The sequence below is a fragment of the Camellia sinensis genome, chromosome 7, assembly GCF_055761805.1.
Source record: "Camellia sinensis isolate YWXY chromosome 7, ASM5576180v1, whole genome shotgun sequence".
Lineage (NCBI taxonomy): Eukaryota > Viridiplantae > Streptophyta > Magnoliopsida > Ericales > Theaceae > Camellia > Camellia sinensis.
The window spans coordinates 190,539,711-190,548,983 of NC_138967.1; the positions used below are offsets into that span (position 1 = coordinate 190,539,711).

Sequence of the window (9,273 nt, forward strand, 5' to 3'; positions counted from 1 at the left end):
CAAAACTAATCCAGTCACTGAGGAAGATTGTTAATGCCATTGGAGTGTTAGTCCAAGATCTACAAGAGTGAACCAAACATGGCTTCATAGACCCTGGAGGCATTACAATCCAATCCCATCCTCTAAGCGACTAAACAACATGACCTTAGTTCTTTTATCTCTAACAACTCACCAAAACATTTTTTTACAAAAATGACAAATATATATATATATATATATGTTCTATATTTTTCTGCATACAAAATATAAAAAATTGACAGCATTACTAAATGCTACCTAACAGTTTCCTTTTTATTAAGAAAAAAGTGTTTTATAGCAAAGGAATTATTCATGTGTTTGGTTCCAATTTTTTGAAAATTGAATTTTTTGTTGTTTTTAGTGAATTTTTTTAATATTTTAAACAATTTTTTTTTATACCTGACTTAAATGTACCTAAAACGTAAAATATTTGTAAATTTTTTTTAAAAAAAATCCATAAATATACAACAATACAAAAATGTATGGAATTTTGATTTTTTTTTTTATATTTTTGATAGTTAATGAATTTCTTTTTTAAAAAATTCACAAATATTATATTTTTTAATTGTATTTATATTAAGTATATCTAAAAAGTTTAAAAAAATTACTTAAAATATTAAAAATAAATCACTAAAAATATATTTTAAAAAAATAAATACAAAAAACTCAATTTTTAGAAAATTAAATTCAAAAAATTAAAACGAAAGGGGATAGTTACCAATCAATAGTAATCTTCAAAAATTATTATACATTAATAAAAAAATTATAAATTTAATTATTAAATTTATCATATTTTTTTTTTATAAAAAAAAAATCCCTGATTCCACTGACAAATTCCCTTAATTTTACCTAGAAATGGGCCATTGAAGGTACAATTATGTTTTACAAGCCTGGCCTAGATCCAACAGATAGCCACTCCCAAGTTAAAAGGGCCCATCTATTGGTTGGTCCACTGACCATTGAGTGTCTGTCATGGATGGTATAGAAAAGAAGAAATTATCAATAATTTAATAAAATCATTTCATAGTTATGAAAAAATTATAATTATAATTATTAATATTTATAAATTTTACTACTTATTTGTAATTGTTTTTGAAATTATAAACTGACATGAAATTTCCCCTATAAAAAAATAGAAAGTAAAGAGTTTTGATAAACTATTTTAATAATATACAGTAACAGTCTAATAAGATTATTATATAATGATTCTAAAATATGAAATTTCATAGAGAAATTGTGTATATATATATAGATTGTTATAAAAATAGTATCAATATAATAAATTTTTTTGTTTTGTTTTTGTTTTTTTTGTTTTTCACACCATTACTCACTAATGTGTGAATACAAGAAGAACATTGTTGAAGAATGGGCAAAACAAGACAAGGCCAGCTGTAAGAGGAACAGACAGTAAATGAGGCAACCACCAACTTCATTCATTACAAATACACACACAACACAAGTCAATACTATTACTCACTAAAAAGGCGTACCCAGGGTACGAAATTTTAGTTTAAATGGAGTTCACAGGATGGTTGATGTATGCAGTCTTATTCCCGCAAGTAGAGAGACTATTTTCGCGATTCAAATTTATGACTTCCAAATCATCAAGAAATAACTATACCACTACATGAGGCCCGCCCTTCAATATAACTCACTAATGTTTATTATTATTATTATTACCTTTTAGCTTGTGACTGTGAAGAAGAGAGATCATGGAGAAGAAAAGGAGACCCTCCACCATATCAACTGTGTCTCTACTGTTACTGATCGTGCTGTCTGCGGTGCTGAATTCGCCGGCTCAGGCCTGCCCATCGGACGGCAGCCAATGCAAGGACTGCATTCTAGACCGGTTTAAGTCCGGCTGCCCGGCTTGCATGCCGATTCTGCGGTGCATGGCACAGTGCTTGTGGGGCGGCGCGTCGCGGGCTAAGTGTGTGAAGAAGTGCGACTGTGGTGGTGCTTATCAGTATCCAAGGCTGTTTGATTGTAAGAAGTGCATGTCCAACTACAAATGCAGCTTTACAGCATAGAGAGAGTTAGTAGTACTGGGTGGGACTGCTTATCTGGTTATATGCTTGAATAGTCTTATCTTATATGTATAAAACCAGCACTTCCTTTGTTCAAAAAATATATGAATGAACTTACATTTGGTAAGTAGAATCTTCATCTGTTACCATTTATTTCTTAGCTCTCTGTTTATATTTCCGTTTAATTACATTTTTTGTTCTGAAAATATGAGCTTTGTAACATTTTTGTTTAAATTGTGTCAATTTGATATCCAAAAATGTTTCAATTTAGTCCCCAAATAGATGCAATTTAAACATTGGAGAACTAAATTGAAACACTTTTTTATATATTAGAGATCAGATTGACCTAATTTAAATATTGAGAATCAAATTGAAACACTTTCATACATTAAGGACTAAAATGACACAAAACCATATTTTGGGAGAATGTAATTAAACCTTTATATTTTGGTTGTCACTGATCTTTCCCAAATATTTTGCAATTTTCAATCATTGAACACATTGAATGATGCATCTCACAGTCATTCGGTAAGCAATGAGAGAAAATGAAAGAAATAATTACTTCAGTTAGAAGAGATAAGAAAATGAGAGAAAAGATTGTAGTTTCTCTCCTTGTTGGATAAAAGAGGAGAAAAAAATTCACAGCATACCTTGCAAGTTCATCATACATGACTCAGGAAACAGGTTCCTCAAACATGGGATAATACATTCCAACATTGTTCGAATTCTTTATTTTCCCAAATGGAGAGTTCCAAATGATTTAACATTACAAACACCACAAAACCTACAGTTGAAGCTGCACACTTCCTAAGCCATCTTCTGAAAAACACACTAACAAATCATTGAGGTCGCAACAAACTGACACCCGCTTGAATCAGAAAGAACATCATTTTTTTTTTCTCAAAGTGGTGATGGAAGAATCTTCCCGGAGCATGTCCCAAACCCGACATTGTAATCATTCCCCTGTAGATGCATTCAAATATCGAGTAATCAATCCATGCAGCTTGAAAGGTATACAAGTGATAAAATATAAATTTTTAACATGTCCCGCACAATATTGTGTCCTACATCTTTCAAAAATTACCATGTCGACGACGTGTATGTGTCTGCGCTACTTAGGTGGTTACACTACATACATTTGTATATATAAAGATAAAAAATGAAAAGAGAAAAGCCATCCTCTTCGTCTCAACAAGCCAAATGAAGAAGGTAATGCATATGGTGTTTAGTTTTATATGAGCACAAATCATAATTCACTGCATCAATCACAAACCACCGTTTTCCGGTCTAAAAAGAATTAAGACGTTAACAACCCGGTTTCACATATCCAAGGAACTGCAAAAACTAGGCTTGTTTGGAATGTTTTTGTTTTTTGTTTCCATTTACTGGAAAACATAGATGCTTAAATGGATGCATAAGTCCGTAAACTAATAACTAGAAAGAATTACCGCAACATGCTAAATTGAACAGAAGAGTGGAAAAGTTGTATAATACACACCTTGCTACAACCAGTAAAAATGACTTCATCTCCATCTTCTAGAAATTTACGATTTGTTCCACCTAAAGAAAGCTGATTTTGTCCATTCCATGCTCCAGCAAGCATCCATAAGATTCTGGTTCCTGTTGGGAAATGAAGCAGATGTCCAACTTTAGGTAAAACAATAATAGGAATATTTTGCTCTAACTTTAATTTACATATTTTTACTTATGACATCATATATAAATACAATTGATAAATCTTACAGGGCCGCTGATTGTTCCAGTCCCAAGGAGATCACCGGGCCTCAAATTGCAACCGTTGATAGTATGATGTGCAAGTTGTTGAGTCAACGTCCAATATCTATAGCACAAAGACAAGAAGTCAATAAGCAGTAAATTAAAATATGATAGACATTGTGAGAAACAAGATTTACTTTTTTTCAAATGATCCCAATTCAAGAGTCAAATATGTAAGTTTGAATGTGCAAATCAAGACCAAAAAAAATGTAATACAAGTGGTTCTCGTTAATTAAATGAAAATCTCTTCCAAGGTATTTAATAATATTGGACATTGTAAAACTGAAACCCTTACAAGTGCTTGAAGTTACTCTTTGTGACAACATGTCCATGTTCTTCTCCAGCAGGTTTAATCCGAACCTTGCAACAAGAAGGCAGTTTGATCATCATAATGGATGGTTTTAAAAACAAATTCTAAACAGAGCATTAAAATTTGACTACCTTACAGTCTAGAAGGAAAAATTCTACAAGGCCTAAGAAGAAATTATTGCAGACTATCATCCGCTACCGGGGGAGAAGGATGACCAATGAAATATTAGACAAACTTTACAGTACAGAGAGAGCAGCGTGAGATAATACCTCCAAAGAAATGTCATAGTTCTTGGATATCTTTTCAGCAAGATATGGCAACAGAGGAGGGTTCTGCAATTTATACACATGATTTAGTAAGTTAACTTATGAGGGGGAAAATTTAACATGACATAATGGAAACAAAACTGTGAAGTCCAATGGTTTTATGCTTTTAAATAATTGAGAAACATAAAGCTACCTGTTTGGGAGCATCACAAACAAAGGGTTCAAGAGCATCTAAGGTCACAATCCAAGGGGATACTGTTGTACCTGAAAGAATTCACAACAAGAATTACTGTTCAACTACTGTAACCTAGCGACATTGTTCATTGTTCTCTGATCTCTGGCTTTTCAAAATGGAAACTGCAGTGACAAAACAATAACACAAATTTCTTACCAAAACTGAAAAGGCCCAAGAGGCACATATTCCCAAGCCTGAATATCTCTAGCTGTTGAACCAAATTTTAATCAATATAGCCTCCACAACTACACCGAAGAATGAATTTGGAAATGAAGCAAAGAGTAGTATACATACCACTCCAATCATTCATCAACACAACACCAAAGATATGATCTGCAGCCTCATTTACATCTATAGGCTTTCCTAGTTCATTTCCAGGACCAACTACAGCAGCCTAGAAGCAATACAATAACCAACATCAGTTGAAAAACAATAGTCATAAAGATGGAAGTACAAGAAGGAGGCAATTTCCAAAAGCATAATGAACTGATACAAAATCCACAAGCAGATATTAAAATCAATTTTCAGATTGAGTGAGAATGCACGTCACAAAAGCTTACCATTTCTAGCTCAAAGTCCAGCTTCCTTGAAGGTCCAAAATATGGAGGTGAATTGCCAGCTGGATGACCTTGACCTCTGCAGAGAAGAAAGAATCAGTAAAAAGCATGAATAGAAATCCAGGAAATTATGAAAAATACCAGTACTGACGTATGAAGGAAATCTTAATCTTAACCTCTGTTCTTTGTTCATTGAAGCGCTTAATCATGAGACAATGAAATTGTTACACACTAAAGACACTTCCACATACATGTATCTCTATTAGAACCATCATCATGACTCCCATATAAAATTTATCCTCACCAATGTCGTAGATTTGAAAAAAGTATTCTTGTAACAGTCACGTATTTTAAGTGAAGAGGGTCAAATTAAGCAATCAAGGCTAGACTGGGCAAAGCAGGTGAATGGCCTTGGGCAAGCAAATGAAGGACCTGGGTTGAGCTGTTGGACCCTTGAAGTGATATCCAGGTAATGGGCCGGCCCTAAATTAGGGGTTGAGCTTGTGCATAATGGCAGGGCCGACCAGGATTTGAGCCGAACACCCTACTTAGCAAGGATCAAATGTGGGCCAGATAAGGCCCAAGTAGATTATGGCTGAGATTCTAGCGGCGAGCTAGATACAACTTGCCCGCCTGGAGTTACATGTCATATGAAGCCTTAGAGATCTCATGAGATAAGCATGAAAATGCTCCATCACACACATCAGGCAATGGATTGCCTTGTGGATATTCCACACAATAGAATAGTGGTCCCCCTAAAGGGATAATCAAGACCCTACCAATAGGGAGTGAGGTACTTGTGCTCATGTGATTCTTTAAGAGTAAGGAAGGAAACTCTATAAAAGGTAGACCTCATCCTCTATCAAGGGGATACACACTCTGAACCCTAATTCCCTACATTTCCTTCCTCTTATCTTCTCCTTTCCGATCACTAACTTTTGCATCAGAGGGGGTTTCATCGGCCAAGCACCCAGCCAGTAAACATTGACAGTGTGTTCTAGTATGCAAGCAGCAAATTTCACCTCCACACAATAAGGTAGTTGTTATATACGATGTAAATTGGTTACTTAAGTCAAACACTACATTCAGCATTTTTATGCAAATAGGAACAATTGAACAAAGTTTCCACTGGCACTTGGCCATACATCAATCGTAGTTTTAGGCATTCAACAATTTGAATAAGCATTCATGTATTTATTCCTAAACATTTAGATCAAAGGGCCCATGAGGATGTATTTAGCATTGAACTCCACTTGGCATGCTTGTTTGCATTACACATTTACTAAAGAGAATGAGAAAAAATAAATCTAAGTTGTAAAAAGCACACAGGGAAGTTATCTTCTTTCACCTTGGTCTAACAATGCCAGTGCCAGAAATAACAATAGATGATGCTCTTCCATGATATGCAATAGGAAGATGGAACCTGAAAATTTATTGAGAATTTTGAACGATTCACTGAAAAAAATGATAAAGTATATAACAAATGGAAAACAGGGTACTGGTGCTCTAAATTTTTTACAGACAAGTGCGAAAAAAAATTAAAAATTAAAATAAAAACTTTGAAACTAGCATACCAATTTGCTGGAATTGGATTCTCTGGTCCACGGAATATGGTCCCACAATTCTTTGCATGATGCATGGATGAAAAGAAGTCTGTGTAGTCTCCTATTGCAATAGGAACCAGCATTTCTACCTTGTCCTGAAGCATCATGCATAAGATAACAATTAAATTAGAATGACAAACATATATAGCCCAACTGCATATTCAGGACCACATATACACATATATATGTATATCTTACTACAGGCACAAGTGCTTTCTGCCTCAAACTTGCATTGTCACGTAATGCTGGTTCAGTAGCTGCATTGAACAATAGAACAGTTATTAATTTAATGTTAGATTTGACTGAAAATTGAGTTTTCATCTTTTTGATGAAGATGCATATACATATATATTCAGTTCCCCCTGTCCCATTGAAGGATCATAGTTGCATTTCAAATCCAGAGTTGTCTACTCCAGTTGAGTGGAGAGAATAACTGCAGAATGAAACTGACTGAGAGAAACTTTTAGCATTACAGACTACTTTGGTAACAAGAAACAGTAGGACAAAAAAACATGGGAGAACAACTATAACAAATAGCAATTGTCAAGGCTAGCTCAAACATTAAGTCTATTGGTAAACAACCAGGAGGTCTTAGATTCGAATCCCTACTTCGCCCAATATGTGAGGCTAGTGGGTGGCCACAATCCAGGGTTTTACCCCCGTTCTCACCAAAGGTGGGATCAGGGATTCCTCGTTAAAAATACAAAAAACAAAGACAAAAACAAAAACAAAAACAAAACAAATAGCATACATGACAGCAGCTTTTGAATTGTTGCACGAGCTTCCTTCCATGCAGGGCGTCCCAGACCCAGGAACTTGTTGAGATTAGACTGGCACAGAGCATAACAAATATTAGCTTTCTAAACTATATACCCAGTTAGAGTCTCTATAAATATGAATATAAACAAACCTCACATGCACTATGAATTTACAAACAGAATGTACAAACCACTTTCAAATCCTACACACCTCACATGCACTGTGAATTTACAAACAAAATGTACAAACTACTTTCAAATCCTACATTATCTGCTCTTAATTTTGAAGGGATGCAAGCATTTTGAATTTCCATTGCTCCTGAAATCAAAAATCTCATCGATTTGAGATCAAAATTTCTGGAAACTTAGTTCAGAATAGTAACCAAAACATTAGTCAGTTACTGAAAAATTCAAATTAGGTCAAATTGTTTTTCGAATATCACTCAGTTTTACTCTTCTCAATCTATTTAAAACCGATAAATATATACACTCACAAACATAGACACGGGATTTTTTCCTCCGACTTCATTTCGTTTTCTAATAGTTTCTTAGCAAACAAACAGGCCCTTATCAAATTTAAATCCAGCAATTTAGCCAAGGGATTGCAAGCATTTTGAAGTTCCATAGCTCCTGAAATCAAAAAAATTCTTCAATTTGAGATCAAATTTTCTCAAAACCAACTTCCAAGATAGCAACCAAAGCATTACCTAGTTGCTGAAAAACTCACATCAAGTCAAATTGCTGTTAGTGTAACTCAGTTTTAAACTCTTTAAAACCAATCAATATATACAGGGTTTTTTTTTCCCTCCCAATTCATTTCCTTTTCCCAACAGTTTCTTAGCAAACAGACAGGCCCTTATCGAATTTAAATCCAGCAATTTAAGGGATGCAAGCATTTTGAATTCCATTGCTCCTGAAATCAAAATTTTCTTCTATTCGAGCTCAAATTTTCTGGAACCCAATATCCAAAATAGTAACCAAAACATCACCCAGTTGCTGAAAAACTCAAATTAAGTTAAATTGTTGTTAGTGTAACGCCATTTTACACTCTTCAAAAACAATCAATATATACACGGGTTTTTTTGCTCCCAATTCAATTCCTTTTCCCAACAGTTTCTTAGCAAACAAACAATCCCTCGAATTAAAACCCAGCAATACATTAAGTTAGTTTATTACCTGAATGAAGCAATCGGAGCTCTTGAGGACCGGACCGTCAAACAGACCGGCCGAAGAGATCGCCGAGAGGTCCAAGACGTGTCGCCGATGGCCACGCCCGGTCTAGGGTCGGAAGCCGGTTCGGGTTTGAAGACACCGAAGGGAAGGTTCTGGATTGGGAAGTGAGAGTCCGGGTGGATTTCGATGAACGATTTCAGACCCATAGTCGCCGGAAAACTGCTCTGTACTGCGATTTGATTCAGCTCCGGTGAAGACGTGACTGTGAAATTCTAGAGAGAGAGAGAGAGTGATGAAGGAAATTGAGAGAAAGATAGGGGTATTTGTAGGTGGAAATTGGAATTTTTGAGTTTTTATAAATATTTTTTTGAGTTTTGTAAACTTTTTATTTTTTATTATTTTAGTTAAATTTTTATTTTTTTGATATTCTTAATTTAAATGTATTTTACAAATAAAATATTTGTGAATTTTTATTTTTTTATATTCAGTGAATATTTTTTAAAACAAAAATTACAAATATAAAAAAATTCAAAATGTATTGAATTTTTG

At 34.3% G+C, this 9,273-nt stretch overlaps 1 pseudogene across 1 annotated transcript; it reads right to left on the reverse strand.

Moving 5' to 3' along the window:
• Positions 1-2,622: 2,622 nt before the first annotated feature.
• On the reverse strand, positions 2,623-9,044 carry LOC114278049 (fumarylacetoacetase-like; annotated as a pseudogene). Its single transcript, XR_014336622.1, has 14 exons — positions 8,728-9,044; positions 7,545-7,623; positions 6,992-7,050; positions 6,764-6,888; positions 6,538-6,612; positions 5,193-5,268; positions 4,927-5,026; positions 4,789-4,840; positions 4,591-4,661; positions 4,401-4,463; positions 4,117-4,181; positions 3,789-3,885; positions 3,544-3,665; positions 2,623-3,008 (listed from the first exon to the last, which is right to left on the reverse strand). The product of XR_014336622.1 is annotated as a fumarylacetoacetase-like (transcript).
• Between the last annotated feature and the right edge of the window lie 229 nt (positions 9,045-9,273).